This window comes from Pan troglodytes, chromosome 1, assembly GCF_028858775.2.
Source record: "Pan troglodytes isolate AG18354 chromosome 1, NHGRI_mPanTro3-v2.0_pri, whole genome shotgun sequence".
Taxonomy (NCBI): domain Eukaryota; kingdom Metazoa; phylum Chordata; class Mammalia; order Primates; family Hominidae; genus Pan; species Pan troglodytes.
Genome location: NC_072398.2, coordinates 189322714 through 189339584, shown reverse-complemented (window position 1 = coordinate 189339584; position 16871 = coordinate 189322714). Strand labels below are relative to the sequence as shown.

The following is a 16871-nucleotide window of genomic DNA, read 5'->3' as shown; positions in this document are numbered from 1 at the left end:
ACATGGTCAAAGAACTTTCTTGGTCAACTTTTTTAGACACAGAACAATCCCTGCCTGGTCCCTGGAGGACACACCCCCCAACTACTCCCAGCAGCTTTACTTGGTACAGGGCCTGATCCCCACATCCCCCTACTTTGCATCCAACACTTAACTTCTCTGAGCCTCTATTTCTTCACTAGTGTGGTAGGCAGAATTCTAAGATGGCCCTCAAGATTTCCGGTTCCCCTGGTGCACAGACCCTGCAAAGCCCCCAGGACTGTGAATAGGATGGATGGTTGGGTTATGTTACAGGGCACAACTGACCTTAAGAGAGGGGGATTATCAAGACCTGGCCTGGTATGAAAGCCCTTTAAAAACAGAATTTGCAGGAAATGCCATTCTGGTCACCAGCCTTGGGAAAAGTATTTATGGCTAAGTGCTCAAAAGCAATTGCAACAGAAACAAAAATTGGCAAGTAGGCCTAATTAAACTAAAGAGCGTCTGCACAGCAAAAGAAACTCTCAATAGAGTAAATAGACAACCTACAGAATGGGAGAAAATGTCTACAAACTGTGCATCCAATGAAGATCTAATATTCAGAATCTATAAGGAACTTAAACAATTCAACAAGCAAAAACCAAATAATCCCATTAAAAAGTAGGCAAAGGACACGAATAGACACTTCTCAAAACAAGACATACAAGTGGCCACCAAACATGAAAAAAATGCTCAACATCACTAATCATCAGAGAAATGCAAATCAAAACCACAATGAAATACCATCTCACACCAGTCAGAATGTCTATTACTAAAAAGGCAAAAAAACAACAGATGCTGGCGAGACCGTGGAGAGAAGGGAATGCTTATACGCAGTTGGCAGGAATGTAAGGTAGCTCAGCCACCGTGGAAAGCAGTTTGGAAATTTCTCAAAGAACTTCAAACAGAACGACCATTCGACCCAGAAATTCCATTACTGAGTATATACCCAAAGGAAAATAAGTTATTCTGCCAAAAAGACACACGCATTTGTATGTTCACTCCAGCTCTATTCACAATAGCAAAGACATGGAATCAACCTACATGCCCATGAGTGGTGGATGAGGTAAAGAAAACGTGATGCATATACACCATGGAATATTATGTAGTCATAAAAAAGAACAAAATCATATCCTTGACAGCATCATGGATGCACCTGGAGGCCATTATCCTAAGAGAATTAACACAGGCACAGAAAATCAAATGCCATGTGTTTTCACCTATAAGCAGGAGCTAAACATTGGGTACACATGGACATAAAGATGGGAACGACAGACACTAGTAACTACTGGGTCGGGGAGAGAGAGGGAGGGACAAGGGCTGAAAAACTACCTAGTGCGTACTATGCTCACTACCTGGGTGACAGGATCATTCTACTCCAAACCTCAGCATCACATAATATACCCAAACCTGCACATGTACCCCAAATCTAATAGAAAAGTTGAAATTATTTTTAAAAAGCAGAGTTTTCTCTGGCTAATCACAGGAGAGGAAGTCAGAGAGATTAGGGTCTGGAGAAAGCTTCATCATACCCTCACCGCCTTGAAGATGGAGGGTTTTATGGAAAGGATTGGCCCGCAGCTTCCAGGAGCTGACAGCAACCCCGGCTGATGACCAGCAAAAAACAGGACCTCAGTCCTACCATTGTAGGGAACTGAGTCTTGTCAACACCTTGAATGAGCTTGGAAAGCAGAATGTTCCCCAGAGCTTCCAGATGAGAACCCAGCCCACCAACACCTTGATTCAGCCCTGAGCAGAGAATCCAGCCACTCTGTACCAGACTTCTGCCCTACAGACCCGTGAGCTAACAAATGGGTGTTATTCTAAGTCACTAAATTGGAGGAGATTTGTTATGCAGCAAGAGAAAACTAATACAGCCTGGAAAACTGACTCATATTCAGGCATGGGTAGCAATGAAATACAGTAATAGACATAAAAGCATATTGTATTCCCCAAATCACAAAATAAAACAGGCCAAGGGAGGCCTGTTTCAGGGCAGGAGCTCAACAGTGATTCCTGAATGAATACGCAAATGAGTATTGGTTTTTAATAACTGACTTGCCAGGCTGTTGTAAGGATCAAATAAGGAAATACAGAGGAAGATGCTTTGTAAACTAGAAAGCCGAAGTTGTTTCAGTCAGTGGTGGCGTGGCGTGTCATATCCACGCCGTGCTCTTTGGAGGATGCTCTGGTTTGCCCGCTGCAGGCAGTGTCGTGGGATGGATGAGAATGTGGCTTCCAGGGCAAGGTATACCTGGTTCAAATCTAGCCCTTCCACTTCTGACGTCTGCAACTTGAGAAAGTTGCATTGCCTTGCTGTGCCTGGCAAGTGGGGCTAAGAATGGTGAGTGCCTTCCAGGGCCCGTACTTATAATGAGTCCGTACATGGAAAAAGGTTGGAACAATGCCTGGCACGGCCCACATAACTGCTCTGAATATTATCTCAGAGTGGAACCCAATAATCTGGGTCTGGAGTAACCCGCACACAGGCCTGGGGCACTGTTACCTTTCTCCTCTTGGGCACCCTGCTTTTTATTCACACAGCCTCAGAATCACGTTTGGCAACCATATTGCACTGCTGATTCCTACAGAGCATACAGGTCACCGATGCCCCCCTGCTGTCCCCTTCCCAATGTACCTGCTGCTATGAAACCCAGCCAGCCCCCTCCTACCCCCAGGGCAGCATCGCAGCACCACAGTGGAGAGGCTTGCTCTGTGGCTCTATCAATCAGTTCCTGATTCTGCCGTCCGAACCCGCCCAATTTCTCACTACTCTGTGGGTTTCTATCCTCCCTGATCTGACCTCATGCCCTCCAATAGATTGCAGTTATTAATCAAAATGGCCGTGCTCTCTTCCTCCCAGTGTAGAAACACTCACTCCTCAGAACACGCTATTCTACAAACACAATCTACAGTTTCCTACCTCTGAGCCTTGGCTCAGGCAGCCTCTTCTGCATGGAATGCTACTCACCTCCCTCTGCAATCGTGCCCACCTTGCTGAATCCTGCCCATCTTCCCTCAGGAGGTTCAGCTAGCTCCCATAAAACTGGACCTAAGTTCTGCCTCTCCAGAATACCCCAAGCACATTTGCTGTGCCCCTCCTAAGGTAAATAACAGCATCCACTGTGCTCAGCCACGGCTTAAAGCCCTTCCAGATTGCATACAACTCAGGCAGGGTCATTCTGACTCACTCCCTCACCCCGAGTATGGCCTGTCACACACAGTCAGTGTGGAACAATTCTCTTTAGCGCCCAAGTTGGTTGTTTATTCATTTAACAGATGTCCACTCAGTGCCTATTTTAGGTAGAGCCGGGTTGTAGGTGCCAGCGTTAATAGATGGCAAAGATTTAATCTCTATCTTCAAGGGGAGCACGGAGTAGGGGTAGTCAATTTTGATGGTGTCTGAATGTGTGAGAGAGAGAAAAAAGAAAGAGGATATTTAAAACAAAGGGAGTCATGTAAGAAAAGACAGATCTCTTGACCTCGTGATCCACCTGTCAAGGCCTCCCAAAGTGCTGGGATTACAGGCATGAGCCACCATGCCTGGCGGATCACGGGTTCAAGAGATCGAGACCATCCTGGCCAACATGGTGAAACCCTGTCTCTACTAAAAATACAAAAATTAGCCAGGCGTGGTGGCACATGCCTGTAGTCTCAGGTACTTGGGAGGGTAAGGCAGGAGAATTGCTTGAACCCAAGAGACGGAGGTTGCAGTGAGCCAAGATTGTGCCACCGCACTCCAGCCTGGGTGACACAGCAAGACTCCAACTCAAAGAAAAAAAAAAGAATAAAAAAAAAGATAAAAAGAAAGAACAGAGGACCCTCAAATGGCCAGAATGTTCAAGAAAATTGCATGGTGTTCACATGGCTGGAGGTGAGGGGCAGCGACAGTGGGAGGTGCTGTGTAGGGGCCGGGACATGACGGTTTGACAGATGAAGTGGCCTGGATGTGGTGGTGCTGTGAAGTGAGGTCATTTTCATCAGTGAGGTCCTGCAGCCAGGATGAGGGGTGTGGCTTGAGGAGAAAGGATCAGGTGGAAGGAGAGAGACTTCTTCCGGCTGCGGTCGTGAGGCTGGTGTCACTGACTGTCCCCAGTCTCCCCCTCCGTGGCAGGTCAGAGGGCTGCCCACCACACCCGTGTCCAGGTCACCAGAAAAGGTCACACACACCTGAGGGCCTAGATGGCAAACTGAGCCCATTTATCTCCCTCTTCTCCCCCCGCAACACCCCTCAAATAAAAGGAGAAATGTGCCAATAAGAACAGATCTGCAGTAGCACCAGCTGGCCAGAAAGTCCGAGGGAAAACAGACGAGAGGGAGTGACAGGAAATCTAATCAGAGCGAAGCTGGCCTCACCCAGCCGGGGAGGGAGGGCCCACCTGCCAGGCACCCCAGGACTTGCTCAGAGCTCCTCCATGGCAGGGCAGGCTGGAGTGGGGTCCTGAAATCCCCCCCAAAAAGAGTGGATCCTCTCAGTTTCCAAAAAGACCAAAGTGAGAGTTGGGCAGGGAGGTACTGGGAGCAGAAAGTACCTCCCCACACACCTTTCTGCCTTCAACTGCATGACTTTATTATCCCAGGAGCCTCTCTCCCTGGCAAATGGCTTCACTGTTCATCACAGAAACCTCCTGAAGGACCCATCTACTCTTCAATCAACAGCTGGTGTCCTACGATTCTCTGAATCCCTTGCCTGGCCTCAAAATCCCTCACCTCATGGCTTCCACCAGTCCTGGACTACTGTGTTCCTTACACAACCCTAACCAAGCCCCCACATTGACACACCCACCTTAAAGAGAACTGCTAGGCTTCAGAAAACCCAACCTTGCCTCCTTCCTCCCAGACAGGCCAAAGCCCTCTGGAATCAGTGCCCTCCCTTCGGCAAGTGAGTAATAAACTCAGCTTTGCCTTACCAACAAGTTTGGAGATGATATCTGGGGAGCTGGCATTTGACAGTCTCTACAAAAACGCTTGGAATCAAATTGACATTCAATTTGGTATCTGCATCATTTACAACAGGGCAGACCTCCGAGCCTGGAGGAAAAAGGGTTAAAACCCTTAGATCCGTTACTCAGCCAAGTCTCAAAGCCAGAGAGAAGTATAAAATAGTGTGACACCCACCATCCACGCATCTTTCCTTAAAAAAAAAATTACTCAAGGAATTACTCAAAGGAAATAAGAATTGTACCAGAATAAGTAATTCAAAAAAGGACAATATAGGATATACAAGAAACAGGGAGAAATAATAAAAGCAGAAAAAGGTGAAGTGAAGTCTAAACAAATGTTGATAATAATGATCCTATCTTGTTGGGAATTAGATACCATTTAATTCTTGACATCAATAGAGAAATCTGTGTAAAAACTAACCATTTCTAGAAGAAAAGCAAGATGCAAACCTTTTAAACCACTGTGTGGGGAGAGGGGAAGGGAGAAACAAAGAAAACTATTAATTTAGCCAAGAGTGGGAAAAGAAAAATTAAACAGGAAAGAAAAAGTATAATAAACAAAAGACATAAAATAAGATGACAAAAGACAAAATAATATGAATAAATTAAATTACTTTAAGTTAAGAGACCAGGCTGGATAAAAGGAAAAAAAAAAATCCAGCTATATGCTGTTTGGAAATAACACACTTAAAACAAACTGACAAAAAAGATGGAAATCAAATAAATGGAAAAAAAGCAAATGGTAACGAAAATAATGTGAGAAAGCCAATATTAATATCAGACAAAATGCAAAAATGTTAATTAAATACACTAAACTGGGGCCTTTTATATTGCCGAAGAGTCTATTTCTCCAAGGAGATACAAAAATCATGAACTTTTACTCTCATCATAAACACAGAACCACAAAATGTATAAAATAAGACATTCTTGGAATCACAAGGAGGAGGTAAAGAAAGAACAGGAAATGTCTTGAGCATTATTATTTGAAATTTGGTGGTATAAGTAACCTCCAAAGAAGAATACAAAGGGTTTGAAGATGTAGTTAGTAAGTTTAACTTCATATACATTCAAGAAATAGAGAAAACACCTTTTTCTCAAATGTCCCTGTACTAGACTGCAAGAAAATCTCATATTCCAAAATGCACGAATTGTATGGACCACAGCCTCAGTTCTTGATGAAATAAAATTAGACATTAACAAATAGCAAAAAATAAAAATACATAAACAAATGATGCACATGACAATTTAAAAATGCTTTTCTAAAAAAACTCTTGAATCAAAGAGGACAGCAACGCTATCGTAGGATAATTATAAATGTACAACACTGAGAACCCTACTTTTCAAAATCTGAGTAGTGCAATCAAAGCTGCATCTGGAAGAAAATACAAAGCTTAGATGTTTTCATGATAAATTAAGAAAGGTTGAAACTAAATGAGTTAAGCACATAACCCAAGAAACTAAAAAAGAATGAAATAAACCAAAGTAATCTAGAAGAAATGAATAAAGTTGAAAATAAAACGAGTGAGAAAATGACAGCAACCACAACTATATATATATATACACACACATATATACATATATAGCTGCATATATACATATATGCATGTATATGTATGTATATATACATACATATACATACGTATGTATATATACATATATAGCTGCAAGCTAAGCTTTCTGAGAAGACCAACAAAATGGACAAATCGGTGGCAAATCTGACTAGCAGTAATAGGCAAAGTCGCAAATAATCATTAAGAAAGGTGATGTAAACATATACGTGAACATTTTGAAAAATTAAAGAGAATTTGATACATAACTGTGTCAATGAATTTACAAGTTGGTGATTTTCTAGAAAAGTATAAATTGTAAAACTGAAGAAGAGGGAGAAAACCTAGGTAGACTCTAATAACTATAGAAGAAACTATAGAAGAGAAGGCTGTCGAAGATGGAATTCCAGATTAGCAGAGAAAGAATGGATTATTCAAATAAAAGCACTAGGACAACTGGCTGGCTGTTTATTCATTCAACAAATATTTATTAAGAACCTACTATGTGTTGGGCATTGTTCTGGGCACTGGGAATTCAGCAGTGAACAAAACAGAAAAGGTCTATGCCCTTATGGAGCTGAGAGTCTGGTGAGGGGAGATGAGTAACAAACAAATCCACAGGTAAAACAAACTGCATGGCAAATAGTGGCAGGTGTTACAATGAAAATTAAGCAGCCAAATGGGTACAGAATGAGGAAGGGTGGAGAATGCCATTTTAAATAGAATACATGCACCATAGACACACAGAAATGTATATGGATTAGAGATATAAACATCCTATAAAAGCAAGTTCATGAAAATACCAAAACTATTAAAATATTTCTATAATTTAGTGTTGGAAAATAACTTTCAAAGCCCGAATTGGACCTCAGTGCTCTTAATGGAAAAGATTAATAAATCTAACTACATAAAAATATTAAGCATTACATAAAACAAAAAACCCCAGTTAATCAACAGTTGAAAAGCAAATGACAGATTGGATAAAAATATTTGCAACATATATGAAAAAGTATCAATATCCATAATATGTAATAAGCATCCACAAAACAGTAAGACATATAGCCAATAAAATGGAGAAAGAAAATGAACAGATCATTGCTTAAGAAATAAAAATGTCTAATAAATATATGCAAAATGCTGGCCTCGTTAATAAAGAATATATTTAAAAATGTGGATCACTTGAGGTCAGGAGTTCAAAACCAGCCTGTCCAACATGGTGAAACCCCGTCTCCACTAAAAATACAAAAATTAGCCCAGCATGGTGGCACATGCCTGTAATCCCAGCTACTTGGGAGGCTGAGGCAGGAGAATCGCTTGAAACCGGGAGGCAGAGGTTGCAGTGAGCCGAGATTGTGCCATTGCACTCCAGCCTGGGCAACAAGAGTGAAACTCCATCTCAAAAAAAAAAAAAATCAGTATCACCTTTTCCCATTTGGTTAGCAAAGAGGAAAGTGATTGCTACCATCAAGTGGTGGAGGGAGGAGTGGTCGTCAAATACTTCTCAAATACTGCTAGTAGGGTATAGATGAGGAGAATCTTTTAACCGTGTCTACCAAAATGTATGTTGACTCGGCAGCTTTGCAGTGTGCACACACATCATCATACACAAACATACACACACATGCACACATAGGGATGATCACTGTAGCACTATTTTAACAGTGAGGATGGATGCAGCCTTAATGACCATCAGCAGGAAATTGGTTTAATAAGTAAATGATGATAAATACACACAATGGAATAGTCACGGGAACATAACTTTTCTTAAAGATAAACATATACTCCTACCAATAATAGAGATTCATTGTGACTTTGTCTATGTATCAAGCTTTGTCTATGTGACGTACAAGCTTCAGCGCTTCTCACAGGTAGTCTCCCTGCCCCCCTCCCTCAACAGTCTGCCGGGTGGAAGGTGCCACTTCTGCCCCCATTTTCCATCTGAGGCCTACAGAGGCTAAGGCCTGACCAAGCGGTGAACCTTGGTCTGTTAGACTCTGGAGCCTGCACTCTCAGCTGTGACACACACTTCCTCTCAACGGGATGGTGAAAAGCAAAATCACAGACACACATCTATCTGTGTAGCTGTGACTGATGGAAAGGACCTGGGGGATGCAATCTTGTCCTGGGGGGCACTGCAGAATGGGTGGGGCTTGAAACATGCATTCTTGTTTCTACATTTCCATACTGTTCTTTTTTTAAGCACTAAGCATGTATCACTTTTGTAATTTGAAAATGATATAAAAGTATAGAGACAGAAAGTAGAATAGGGGTTGTCCGGAACTGGGGCAGAGCAGAATGGGGGGTCAGTGTTTAATAAGCACAGAACTTCAGTTTTACAAGACGAAAACAGTTAAGAGGCCAATATCTTAAGTGAAACAACTAAGAAACAGAAAATCAAACACTGCATATTCTCGCTTATAAGTGGAATCTAAATAATGTGTACACATGGACACAAAGTGTGGAATAATAGATGCTGGAGGCTCTGAAGTTGGGAGAGTGGGAAGGGTAAGGGATGAGAAATCACTTACTGGGTACAATGTACATTATTTGGGTGACGGTTGTACTAAAAACCCACACTTCACCACTATGTAATATATCCATGTAACAAAATTGCATTTGTACCCCTTAAGTTTATACAAAGAAAGAACAGAAAGAAAGAAAGAGAGAGACAGAGAAATAAAGAAAGAAAGAGAGAGAAAGAAAGAAAGAGGAAGGAAGGAAGGAGAGAGAAAGAAAGAAAAAGGAAAGAAAGAAAGATAGAAAGGGAGAGAGAGAGAAAGAAAGAAAAGAAAGAAAGGAAGGAAGTAAGGAAGAAAAGAAAGAAAGAGAAAAGAAGAGATGGATGGTGGTGATGGGTGCACAACTTTATGAATGTATTTAATAACATTAACTGTACATTTAAAAATGATTAAGATGGTAAATTATGTGTATTTTACCATAATAAAAATTGAGAAACTGATATAAAAGTGTCTTCTTTTTAGAAAAAAGTTGAACAGGGAGGGGACTACTAGGGGTAGAGGGGCCCATCTGCAAGGTGGCACCCACCCAGGGCAGGAAGGACCAGGGCCAGCTCCTCTGCTGGCCCCACCCAAAATCATGAGGAGGGAGGGCCCTTGCTCTCCACTCTCCACCAACACATCAAAGCAAGGCCTTTGCCAGCAGCTGGTAGGGGCCGCATCCGGTCTGGGCACTGGGGGTTGGCATCACTGCAGCTGACAAAGGGTTAAAGAAAAGTCCTGGATGCCTGGCAGGGGCCAGCCTCACTGGGTCATAACAGCTGTTTTCCAAGGGCTGGCAGGGAGGCAGGGGGGCTTTGGACTCTGGCACTGGGCCTCACACCCTGATCCTAAAGAAAGTGGAGAAGAAGGCTGGCCCTGAGGCCCCTGCCACCCTCCTGACACCCTCTTGACACGTGGCCCTTCCCTCCACTCTGAACGGAACGTCTGCAGAAGGGGCCGGCACATGGAAAGTCAAATTTGATCTGTGTGGGGCAGGGAATTGTGGGATGAATCTTTCTATTTTCAGTTTTATTTGTTACTGTGGTCTGTGATCAATAAGAAAACATGAAAATCTAAGACATGGGTCACACATGGCAAAATCATATGGAATAATCCTGGTGGTTCATGCTGGGATACTGGCAAAGGGGTGGATGGGAGGGGAAGAGAGAGAATTACTGGCATGCCTCATTTACCCAGCACCACAGAAGTAGCATGGTATAGCAAAGCGAGTTGGCCTTAACATCATCAGAAAGACATGGGTTCAGACCCTGGTTTCATCCATTACTAGCTCACTTTCCTCATGAGTCGGAAGTGAAGACTCTCACCCCCTCCCTGGGTTTGCCACGTGGATCAGATGCGACAAAGTGTATGTGAAATGAGTATGAAACCAGTATACAAAAGGCACTCAATAAATGCCTGTGCCCTTCTTCAGTTATGGTGGGACACCTTCCAAGTCTCCCTCCCTCTGTCAATCTCTCCTCCTTCTGGCTTCTGTTTTGGGGTTTGGGGTTGGCTCTGTGACCCACCTCCCTCTCTGTGGTCAGCCTTCCGGCTCTCACTTTCCTGAGGGGCTCACCTTTGTTTCAGCGGAGTGCGCTCTAGTCTGAGAATGCTGTGACATGCAGCTGACAGCCTGGAGGCTGCCTTGGGAAACTTCCCGGTCCCCAGCTGTGTTCTCCAGACAAGAGGCTTCTCCCTCACATGGTAGCTGACTCACGGATGAGTGAGGCGTCCCCAACAAGGAGAGTGGGCAGAGAGACAGGCAATGGAGCCCAGTCATTGACAGCGACAAGACCTGCTTTGAGGATACCCAAAAATGTTTTCCAGGAAAGACAGGGCATTTAAAAATAGAGAATGGTGATACTTTCCATTGTATGAAGGAGCAAAAAAGAAGAACTTCAAGTACAAGATAACATATTCCATTTAGTGGCAGGCAGGAATATACTGTCCCATAAACTCTACACTGGGATTTGGCAGAAGAAAAGTTCATGGTTTTCAGGCACTGCAGGGACAAGGAAGGGAGATGTTGCTGGTGTATGGGGAGCACCCAGCCCAGGAGTCGAGGAGAATACTGGAGTGGCGGGAGGAGGAACAGACGAGACCGGAGGAGCTGCACTTGGAGATGAAGGTTCTGAGAGCTGCTGGGGCGGGGGTTGGGGGGCGGGGGAAGGTAGGGGTGGGAGGAGCAGTGAGGTCGCTTCCTGCTATATCAGGCCACACCTCGCAGCCCTCTGTCACAGAAAGCCCCCTGGAACTAGGCACTCGACACAGGGGAGCAGAGAAGACACCGTGTTCCCTCTCTGGGTGCAATAGAAAGCCCATGAGGCAGCCCCACATTTGAGGTCCAGCTGCACCCAGCTAAGTGACTTTGGACAAGACACTCTCCATCACTGGGCTAGACCCCAGGGTGCAAAGGTGAAGAAGACCTTGTCCATATCTCAGGCTGTGATGGATCTAGCAGGGAAGATAGATAAGAAAATCAGTGGTTCTGGCCCTTTCTCCCAGGGAGCCCAAAACCTGAGCTGCTTCCCCGCAAGAAGGCTGCTAAATCTCCCCGGGTTGTAGACACAGAAGCCAGAGGTAGAGGAAGAATCCAACATTTGTTGAGTGTCTTCCACGTGCAAAGGCTGTCCCTGCATTTTTTCACGGTCATACTAATGCTACGGTCAGGCTCCATCATCACCATCTGACAACTGAGGAAACTGAGGCTTTGAAAACAGAGAGATGTGACAGCCTTGCATTGCAGGAGGGCCCAAGGCTCTGGCATTAAATAAAACTGGACACTACTGGTCTTAGACAATGTGTGGCCTTCTTCGAGTCCTTGACCACCTGTGAGTCTGTTTCCTCACCTCTGAAACAAGAGCAAGAGTGCACGCCCTGGGCTGGGGTAAGAACAAAATGGTACGGTTGGCTTCCCAGAAAAATCCACCTTCTCCCTCTTCCTCTTCTGGTTACTTCTGATCTTTTAGCTTTACTTATGTTTATGATTATTTCATCTTCTAAAATAAGAAGATACCAGATCCCATAACAAGATTGCTGCAACTTATTCACAGCAAAGCAGGTGGAGGCCTCCGGAGATCCCGGGGACTACAGAACCTCCACCACTGGCCCACAGTAGGACAGGGGCAGGGAGTAATTCATGCCTACTAGGAAGACTGTGATAACAGGTGTGTGTTTTTGGAGGCAGAATTGCTTTCTGCCCACACAACAGCTGCCCCCTTAGCTAAGAGGGGAAGCCTGGTGACCCAGGGTCCTCCGGGGACCCAGCCAGGCTTCTGGTCTAGATCTCAACCTGCCCCACTCCTGCCCAGTGCTACCCCATCTTCCACCCCATCCCCACCTCCACCAGTTCAGAGATTCAGCCAGACAGAAAGGCTGTGCCAAAGGAAATTGTGTGCCACAGGGCCCACTTGGTCTGCTGTGGTGTTCTTCCTTTTTTTGGACCTTGTGGCTGTTTGAGTGGGTACCTTTTTCCATAGAAAGTTTCCATTGCATCAGTTATTTACATCGTCACCACCTATATGTGGGCTCTGGTTTCGAGTCGGTGAACCAGAGCAGGCCCTGTGGGGCCCAACACTGCTTACAGGGGGTGACAGGAGCCAGTTGCTACGGCAAGAGGACCTGCAGCTCTGGGTCAACCCTCAGAGCTACCCCCAACCCTGGCAGGGCCACTCTTGGTGTGCTCAGTCCCTTTGGGATGCCATTTTTAGGGTGAGATTTAAGAGAATTTAAGAGCACAGGCTACTAGGTTTGCATCCCGCCTCCTCCACCTCCTAGCTATGCTCTGAGTTATTGACCTGACATCTCCGGGCCTCCGTGAACTATCATTTGTAAAGTGGGAATGACAGTGGCACCTACCTGGCTGGACTTTGAGAAGGACTCAATCAGGTAGTGCACATAAAGTGCTTAGAACAGGGCCTGGCCCAAAGCCTCAATCCATGTTAATGAATTGACAAGGATTTCCCACCCCTACCCTGGCTCAGACCCTACTGCCCATCCTCTCTTGTGTGAACCAACAGCAACAGCGTCTGCACTGTCCTGCCCAGCCCACCGATCCATAGACCCAGACAGACTGTCCTGATAGCCAGCTCTCACCAAGTCACTCCTCGCCCCAAATCCCAAATCCTTCAGTGGTTCTCCTTAGAGAGTAATGTCTACACTTTACAAATATGCCAGGCTGCCTCGGCATCAACACTCCCCTGCAAAGCCCCGCTCTTGCCAACTGCCATGCTCCACATTCATGCCTCTTTGCAGTTGTCTCTGTCTGGAATATTTCTCTCCATTTTAACGTGGCCAAATCCAACCCACACCAGCCTGGGTGAGCCCACCTCGTAGGCCTCCTCCTCCACAAAGCCCTCCATGACTCTACTCTCTCTCTGGCCAGGAATGATCTTTCATTTAAGGATTTGATCTCTTTGTCGTGGTGTTTACCTTCTCTACCTTGTATGGGTGCAATATAATACATACAAATGCGTGTGGGCATCACAGACAAACCATCTGATTTCTGAGGACAGGACCGGGATGTGTGTGATGCATCCATGTCACTCACAGAGCCTTGAACATAACTGGTGACTGTGAGTGAATAAATACTGAATTCTCTCAATTTACTAACCACGTCGACAGGGAAAGCTATTTGGGTGTGTGTTGGTGAAGATCAATCTGCAGCCCATCAGTGTCCACATGATCCTCTCGGTTCTTCTTGAGGGACCCGGCAGACTGGGGTGTCAGCCAGGGGCCAGGACCCTAGGGGCTCACAGCTACTCAGACTCTGAGTTTCAGCATGAGACCTTGCATCTGAGGCATGTGTGGAAGTCCAGGAACCATCACTGACTTCTTCTCCCTCTTCCTCAGCCTCCACCTTCCATATGTCACCAGGTTCTCAGTGAATCAGCTCCCTAAGTTCCTATGCCCATGAGCCCCTCTCCAACCCTACCGCCACCTTCTTGGCCGAGGCTTCAGCATCCTTGCCTCCTCCCTGGTCTCCCCACGTGACTCCCATCCTTTTCTGGGTCTTCTCTCCATGCTGCTGCCCCAAGCGGTACTTCTGCATCACAGCTCTGATTAGGCCACAATGCTTCTTGCCACTTCTGATGGCTGCTGACTGCCATCAGAAACCCAGATCCTCTAGGAAGGTGCTGGAGTTTCTCTCTTCTCTAACGCTTCTAACCCTCATCGAGAGCTTTGGTGTAACATCAATCACACTGTCCAGCGACATTTATTCCCCTGCACATGGATCTTCCTCGCAGACAGGGAGTGCCTTCAGGGCAAGAACATGTGCCATCTGTACCCCCAGTGCTTGGCATGCAGTCAGCCTGCTGTGAAAGCATGCTGAACAGATGAGTGCATGAATAACAATGAATTAAACACACCACCACTGCCCTGCCTTCCAGTGTTGCCCTGACACCACCATATTCAGGACCTCATTTTTGGGACCAAGCAACAGGTGAAGTTACTAAAGTGACAGATACACAGTCTGCCTGGACCAAAGGTTGCCCCAGGGCACTTGATATCCCTCTGTCTGTGCTGCAGCTCCCAGAACCCCTGATGGCCTAATGTCAGCAGGGCAGATGCTTGCCCTGGTGTTAGCTACATGGCCTAGGAACCTGGAGATGGACAGAGGTCTTAGGGTGTTTCCAGAAGGAGGGGAAGGAAAGTGAAGGGCGTTCCACCTCTGGTCGCTCTGTACCAAGACCTTCCATGTTGTTACCTTCCCCTCTGCCCACCCCCCTCACCCCCTCCCCAAATTGTGTCTGCCTTCCTATCCTCTTTTTTTTTTTTGACAGGGTCTGGCTCTGTTGCCTAGGCTGGAGTACAACAGCACAATCTTGGCTCACTGCAACCTCTGCCTCCTGGGCTCAAGCCATTCTCCCATCTCAGTCTCCAGAGTAGCTCGGACTACAGGTGCGTGCCACCACACCCAGCTAATTTTTTTATTTTTGTGGAGATGAGGTCTCACTATGTTGCCCAGGCTGGTCTCAAACTCCTGAGCTCAAGTGATCCACCCACCTTGGCCTCTCAAAGTGCTGGGATTACAGGTGTGAGCCACCGTGCCTGGCAAACCTTCCTATCCTCTTATTCCTCACCAGGGTCACCTCCCTGTTTCCCTGTCAGGCTGTGGCCACCTGTTGTGCCTGAAGTAGCTAAACTCATGGACCTATGGGACAGTACGTGTGGTGAGGAGGTGGGTGAACAGGACCTGGGATCTGACCACACCCCTACCATTAACTGGCCACGTGACCAAGAACAAATCACATTCTCTTCTAGGCCTCAGTTTCCCCTCCTCTCAAACCAAAAACCTGAACAAGTCTGTCTCTAAGGACCCCTTCTGTTTAACTCCCTGTCAGGAGGTTGATTTCTTTACCAGCCAGAATAATTCTTTCTAATTAAAGGAAACAAACAGAGAGAACGATGTGTCTTTCTCTGCTGCTCCTGAAAGCCAGGATGGCCTCTAACTCTCAGAATATAAGTCAGATCCCCTTTTGATTACTGAAGGAATGTCTCCATTTGGTGGCAATCTTCATGCCCATATAACCCAGGGATTTAAAGCACACTTGCATATCCGTTCTTTTTTTTTTTTTTTTTTTGGATGTTAACAATTGGGTAAGCTAGGCCTTTATCATTCTCATTTTGCAGAGTGAGGCTCAGGGAGGTGAGGATTATCCAAAGTCCCACAGCAAGCAAGAGGGAGAAGAGGAACTGGCTCCCAGGATATTATACCACAGCTGGCCCAGGTCGTTGGCCTAGGAGCTGGCCTCACCCAACAGGCAGGCAAGATACTTTAATAAAACAATAGCACATATCTCCCTGTATTTTTATACAAGCTTTCTTCATGCATGCAGAAACACTCTGAGGCAGGGGTACCCAAAGCTTCACAGTGAGCTGGTGGGATGCCTAATTCCTAGAAGCCAGGCTCCACCCAGACCCAACATTCCAGAGAACAGGCAATACTGAGAACCACGCTTTGTCCAGGCAGAGAATCCTTGGTTTTGAAGACTCCAGCCCCTGCTGCTATCCCAGGCCTCCAAGCCCTTGAATCGAATCCAGGGCAGCAGAAGCTCTGCCGCACAAGACGGGGCAATGCCTCGTTCCTCTTGGACCCCCAGTACCTGCTGGCTGCAGGGCTCCTTCTCTGAGACTCCCAAGGGAGGGCTGACTGCGTGTGATCTGACCGCCACACAGGGAGGGAGAGAAGATGAGGGCCTAGGGCCCTAGAAGAGAAGGAAGTAGGGTTGCAATTCTAGGCCCTTCTTCCAACCTGGCTCTCCCTCTTATTGCTCATGGTCTTGTACTGTTACTTTAAGAACATATTGATCCTGCCTTCCATATTTTACTGGGAACTCCTTAACAGAGTCTCTACAGTAGGTCCTCCACATGCACCTGTGCAGTGCACAGCCTGCACAACCATTCACAACCTATGGCTTCTGGCCATCCCCTGCATAGCATGTATCACCACTGTAATTAAAAAACTAATTGCATAATTACTTATTCTGCCTTCACAGAATATAAATCCTCAGGGGAGCACCAGGCCCTGTTTGTCTTGTTCCCAAGCTGTAGCCCAGCCTCCAGCACAGTGTTAACAGAGAATAGGTGCTCAGTAAATACATGCTGGGCTAATGAACCCAACCAACCATTCGTTCATGCATTCAGTTTGAAAGAGAGTGAACCTGCCCTGCAACTGAAGGTGACAGGCCTCTGTTGTGGCCCCAGCTCTACCAATGTGTGCCCCTGAGCAAGGCATTTCCCTTTCTAGGTCTGTTCCCTCATCTATAAAATAGTGTGGGGTTTACTCTCCATGCCACATTTGCACGACCCCGAGGAAAAGCACCTCCTTAAATTTTGCACCCCGGGCACCTTGCTCACCTCACCCA

The 16871-nt window shown here is 46.0% G+C and overlaps 1 protein-coding gene across 4 annotated transcripts in view; it reads right to left on the bottom strand.

Annotated features, from left to right (window-relative positions):
- Positions 1–16871, bottom strand: part of HIVEP3 (HIVEP zinc finger 3) — a 408429-nt gene that overhangs the window by 119673 nt on the left and 271885 nt on the right. The gene's annotated exons all lie outside the window — the stretch shown is intronic.